The following is a 6,505-nucleotide window of genomic DNA, read 5'->3' on the forward strand; positions in this document are numbered from 1 at the left end:
TCCCAGTATGTGAGAGGGGGCAGGCTGGGCTGAGGGACACTCTCCCCCCACCCCCCCAAACACCCAGTGCACGAATTTTGTGCACCGGGCCCCTAGTTAAAAATAAATAACATGCCCAACCGGTGTGGCTCAGTGGTTGAGCATCAACCTATGAACTAGGTCTTGATTTGATTACCAGTCATGGCACATGCCCGGGTATGGGCTCAATCCCTAAGTAGAGGACATGTAGGAGGCAGCCAATCAATGATTCTCTCTCATCATTGATGTTTCTATTTCTCTCTCCCTCTTCCTTCCTCTCTGAAATCAATAAAAATATATATTTAAAATAAATAAGTTACGTGATGTGATAGAGTTATTAGCAGCTAATGCTACAGAAGTAATCATGTTGCAATATATAAATGTATCAGCATATTGCATTGTATATATTAAACTTACATAATGCTATGTCAATTATATCTCAAAAAATTAAAATCACATCACTAACATCCTCGCTCAAAGAGTAACTGATGCAGAGTTCAAGGAACTGATATTAACCATGGCCAGTGTGGCTCAGTTGGGTGAGAGTCCTCCTGTGCACCAAAAAGTAACCAGTACAATTCCCAGTTAGGACTTGTACCAGGTTGTGGGTTCAATCCCTGGTTGAGGCTCTCTGAGGGGAGGCAACCAATGGATGTTTCTCACATTGATGTTTCTTCCCCATTTCCTTCTTCTCTCTAAAATTAATAAAAACATATTAAAAATAAAAAGAGCCCACCCTAGCTGGTTTGGCTCAGTGGATAGAGTGTCAGCCTGAGGACTGAAGAGTCCTCAATTCAATTCTGGTTAAGGGCACATGCCCCGGTTGCAAGCTCAATCCCCAATAGGGGGTGTGCAGGAGGCAGTGGATCAATAATGTTTCGATCTCTGTTTCCCTTCCTCTCTGAAATAAATAAAAATATATTTTAAAAAAAATAAAAGAAATTTACATTGGCCCTGCCTGGTGTGACTAAGTGGATTGGAGCATTCTCCCATACACTGAAAGGTTTTGTGTTCCATCTCAGTCTGGGAGGAATATAGGAGGCAACTGATCAATGTTTCTCTCTATTTCCCCTCTCTAAAATCAATAATAATACTCTCAAAATGTATCCTTGGGTGAGGATTTAAAAAAAGAAATTTATATTAGTTAACCATGTGTTTTATAAATTGTGATGTTAATTTGCTTTAACAACTTATAAGTGGAATTGTAACCATTATGAGCAAATTGTTTGATAAATTGGTTTCTCCTTTTCTTTCATTTAATTAAACTATTCCTTTGAACCATCAGCAGTTCTTCTTTTTTAGTTTTTTTTTTATTGGTTAAGGTATTACATATGTGTCCCTATCCCCCCATTACCCCCCACCCCCCACCCCGCTTGTGTCCTCGCCCGCCTAGTGTCTGTGTCCATTGGTTATGCTTATATGCATGCATACAAGTCCTTTGGATGATCTCTCTCCCTCTTCTCCCCACCCTCCCCTGCCTTCCCTCACATCAGCAGTTCTTGATGTCTGGAAAAGAGCCCCACATTTCAAAGAATTCAGACCCTTACATGAGTTGGGACAACTTCTCAGCTGCTTTCTTTGTAAACTAAAATTAATTTTAGGCTGTAATAAAGAATAAAAAACATTTATTTGAGCAAGAAGAGATACAGCCAGGGAGACACGGATTCTGGTAATAACCTTCTCTGTCCTCTAGAAAGACCACACCAGAGTTTGCTTGCAGCTGTTGGCTCAGACTACATAAACAAGCAGGGCATAGGTAGGAAGTTACGAGTTCAGTCTGAGGTTCTTCCCGGTATGTAGAGTACGTGAGAAACCGCTGTCAGCAAATGGCCGCTATGCTTTTATTATTTGCTAGTGGCCCAGTGCACGGATTCGTGCACATTGAAAGGGAATTAATTAGAAGAAAGATTCGTGCAGTAATTACGTTACTACAAAAAATTACATGTCAAAATAGTATATATAATATCTCTATATGTAAAAGGCTAAGTGACCATACATCCATCCGAAGCCACCACTTTCTTTCAGCTTCAGAGGTATGTTGTGCTAATAGTTGGTCTTCAGATACATTCTGGTGTCATGTGTGATTGGCGTCAGCAAGAACTTTATATCTATCATGCATGCATGAGTCAACATTTTTAAATTGCCAGTGTGTATCATATGTACTGGCCAGCCAGTCGGTCGGACAGTTGGATGGACAGATGGTCGGTCCCTTAGCTTTTTATATATAAACTAGAGAACCGGTGCACGAAATCAGTGCATAAGTAGGGTCCCTCGGCTTGGCCAGCAATCAGGGCCGATTGTGACCTTTTGGCTCCTGGCCAGGGACTTCCTTCGTTCTGCACTGCCCCCTGGTGATCAGCGCACGTCATAGTGAGTGATCGAACTCCCAGTCCGTCGAACTCCTGAGGGGACACTTTGCATATTAGGCTTTTATATAGATAGACTAGAGGGCCCAGTGCACGAATTCATGCACCACTGGGGTCCCTAGGCCTGGCCTGCGGGATAGGGCTGAAACCGGCTCTCCAACATCCCCCGAGGGGTCCTACAGGCCAGGTGGTGAACTATCAGGGCCGGGGAGGTTGGCCATCCAGGGAGGGACTGCAGGAGGGCTCCAGGGCATGTCTAGCCTGTCTCGCTCAATTCCGATCAGCCAGACCCAGCAGCAACCTAATCTACTGTTCAGATCATCTAACCCCTGGTGGTCAATGCACATCATAGCGAATGGTCGACTGTCTGACCCCTGGTGGTCAGTGCACATAATAATGAGCGATTAGCATATTACGCTTTGATTGGTTGGACGGCCGACCAGTCGACAGGACACTTAGCATATTAGGCTTTTATTATATAGGATTTGTTGCCTAGGATAGGAAACCCCTATGACAGGTAACAAAGTACAATATATCTACAATAATAATTATGATGATGATGTTCAAAATTGCAAGTGCCTGCTTTGTGACAGCCAGGGTTCTTGTAAACATTATAAAAATAGCAACTTATTTTAGTGGACAGTATTACTGAACGTTGGGCACTTGGCTTCCTTTCCCTAATCCACCCGACCCTGGTGATTCTGGGGAGGTAGGCCATGTCTATAAAGAAATAATTTACTTTGATGATGGTAGATAAAGGTTCTGAACCGTGAGCTACCCTCATCCAAGAATGGTAATGGTAACCCAACAAAAAAAGTTATCTGTATTTACCTGCTATCTTTTGCCATCTTAATGTGCAATGATACAGAGTTTTGTTTTCACTTTACTTAGATGAAGTTGAAAGACAGGCTAGGCCAGTGGTCGGCAAACTCATTAGTCAACAGAGCCAAATATCAACAGTACAACGATTGAAATTTCTTTTGAGAGCCAAATTTTTTAAACTTAAACTATATAGGTAGGTACATTGTTATTAACTTAATTAGGGTACTCCTAAGCTGGCCTTTACTAAAAACATCCTCATTTTATAATAATAAAGCCACCAACACAAAATAATTACAATTCTTAAATTGATGACAAAAATACCTGTAGGATTTGCAGCTGGTTGGAAAAATACAGGTAACTTTATGCTTCGAGTAGGTACTTTTGTCACCTGGGCGTGATTTGCGGACCAACTAGCACTAACCACTGCACAATGAGACTGCTGACTGACTGGCTCACTCAACTGGTGCATGAATCGTATGTGCCTCCCCCAAGCTGCCTATCCCACTGCCCGCCTGCGCCGCGTCTCCCGTCGCCCGACCGACCGACAACACCCACTTCTTCTAAGGCCACGTCTTCTAAATAGACTGGCCCAGGCCGAAAACCGACTTCTGCGCATGGGTCAGGAAGTTTCAATCGCACTGTTTGTGTGCGCCCGCACATAGTATTTTGTGGAAGAGCCACACTCAAGGGGCCAAAGAGCCGCATGTGGCTCGCGAGCCCGAGCCGCAGTTTGCCGACCACTGGCCTAGGCCATCTTAGTCTTATCCTCTCCCCTCACCCCCACTCCCAAACTCTCATATAGTAATTAACAAAGGACATATGGGTTTTTCAGATTTAAGTCTTTCTTTTCTTTTTTTTTGCTTGAAAGATGGTCGCTTTTTCTCTTCCCTTCAGAATGTTGCCATTTTATTCAACGCATTCCCCAAGCCTCCTTCTCTCAGCTCAAATCTTGTGCTGGAGCAGAGTTAAAGCCACGCCGCACGACCAGTAAGAGCAGTGGCTTAAGAAAGGGGTTCCCCTAAATCAGCTGGCAAGAGTGCAAAGGCCAGTCCCGCTGTCTTTCCCCTCCGCTGGGAGCGCCCACCACTCTAGGCCTTGGAAAGCTATTTACAGTGGGGCCTTGACTTACGAGTGTCGCAACTAACAAGTTTTTTGAGATACCAGCCGTCTCTCGGCTGATTTTTGCTTTGAGTTGCGAGCTAAAATTCGGGTTCCGAGGCAGCTTCAGATACCCCACCGCTAGTTGGCGCAGCAAACGTCACAGTGAACGCCACAACATCAGCCCAGCATCACGTGTCTCACTCGTTCACAATTGATTTGACATATGAGTAATTTGAGTTACGAGCTCCGTCACGGAACGAATTAAACTCGTAAGTCAAGGCCCCACTGTATTTCCAAAGCTACACATTTCCACTCCACCACAACAAAGCTTTCTCAGAACACACAACACAGCGCCCTCTTCCCCAGTCCCTAGACAAACAGCACCACCAGGCCAGCGGCTCTTCCCCAAGCCTAGTCCCCTCTGGGGACCCCAACCGGGGAGTCAGGCAAAGGGAGGCTGAACGCAGGGCAATATTCTAAAGCCCGGGAGAGTCCAGACTGCCGGTAAGCGGAACCTCGCCCACTCACCACCCAAGTCCTGTAACACCACAGCCAGGCCGGCCACCCGAAGGGGTTGCAAGTTTCAATGCTCTCTGCAAAAGTTGGTGTTCTCTCTGGGCAGCTGGGAAGGAAAGGCAACCCCCAGCCCTCTGGCAACGCTGTCCCTCCTGAATTAGACATACACACCCTGGGACATCTGTTTCCTGTGCAGAGAGAGGGAGAAATGAAGGATGGGGGTTGGGGGGGTGGGGGCGAGGGACTGTGAGGGAGTAGAGTGTGGCGATTCGTGGAGGGAATGGGTAAGGGCCGGTTAAAGTCACCTCTTTGCCAGGGACAGGGCCAGGTTTAGGGGCGGCGGGCCTGCCCGACGAATAGTTGTCAGCGTCCTGGTCGCTGGCGCGCAAACACCCACCTCCCCCCAAATCATCGCAACCGGCCAAGAGGCCCGGAACAGCCCCAACCCCTTGGCAGAAGGAAGAAACTTGCACACGGCCTCCAGCGCCAGGTGCTGCGGTTTGCCTCTGAGGACCACTTTAAAGCCAGAATAATGATGATCATAAAGAAAAGCATCAATAGTGTTTTGTTTTCTTCCAAGTCTTTGGGAAAATGTAATTCAGGCTTTCGACTGATCCGCTAACATTTATAGTCGCCTGTGGCGAAGCAGAGTGTGTGTCTGGGGGGGAAGGGGGCCTGGTGGGGGAGATTGGTGCTCAAGGTGGGGGGCCTGAGGAAGGTGCAGAGCCGCACTTCAGGGAGGGGCAGTCAGGGCACCCGGGTCCCCAACGCCATTTGTGGGGCTGTAGTGCCCGCCCGCCCGCCCACCTTACCTGTGGATGCAGTTTCAATGACAAGGGTTGGTGGCCAGGTGGGATTCAAGCCCAGCTCCAGGGGCGCCACTTCCCTGGCCCCCACGCCCAGGCCCCGGCTGGACTCTGCCCCTGCTGGCGCCAGCCTCGCCCCTTTGGTGTCACCGCTTCATCCTCCCCTTCCTCCTGATCCCGGCACCAAAAATGAAAAATCAGACAGAGGCCGAAATCCAGGACTACAGGCTTTATTAGAGGAGGGCTGTCTCGCAAGGGAGGACAGCAACTCGTGCAGGGGTGGGCACGCCTTTTGAGGCGCGGAATGGGAAGGGGTGGGGGCTTAGTGTACTCGGCGCACGCTGATTGGTGGCTTACTGTATGGTCCATATAGGACAAGGGCTGAGGGTATTTGGCAGGTGTGGATTGGTGGTCCAATGTATAGTCCATATAAGGTACAGGGTTAGTCACTCAGGTATTTCCGGGCTGCAGGTTACCTCATACTCCGCCCACCAGTTGGGGGAAGGGTGGATCTATCACCTCCTGGTCCCCAAACCACTGAGACCTGGGGCCAGCCAGTGGCAGCAGCTCTTCTTGGGGATTGGGTGGCATGACCATGGCTGGCATCCCCAGGCATGGTGATGGCAACTGGGGGGATGGAGGTGTGGTGGCTGGACTGGCTGGTGCTCCCTGCTGCTGCCCCTCCCTCCCCACCAGGACTTGGGGCTTGGGAGACTGCAGTGTATTCTATTCGCTGCCTCCACCACTCTGAAGCTCCTCCTTCTGTTCGGGGCCAATTGGGCCTGGCTGGCTGGGGGAAGAGGGGGTGAGGGGGTAGGAGGTAGGGGACTGGAGGAGGGAGGGGGGAGGGGATGGGATGTGGGGATGGGGAACTGG

Source organism: Myotis myotis, unplaced genomic scaffold (assembly GCF_014108235.1).
Source record: "Myotis myotis isolate mMyoMyo1 unplaced genomic scaffold, mMyoMyo1.p scaffold_m19_p_3, whole genome shotgun sequence".
Classification (NCBI taxonomy): domain Eukaryota; kingdom Metazoa; phylum Chordata; class Mammalia; order Chiroptera; family Vespertilionidae; genus Myotis; species Myotis myotis.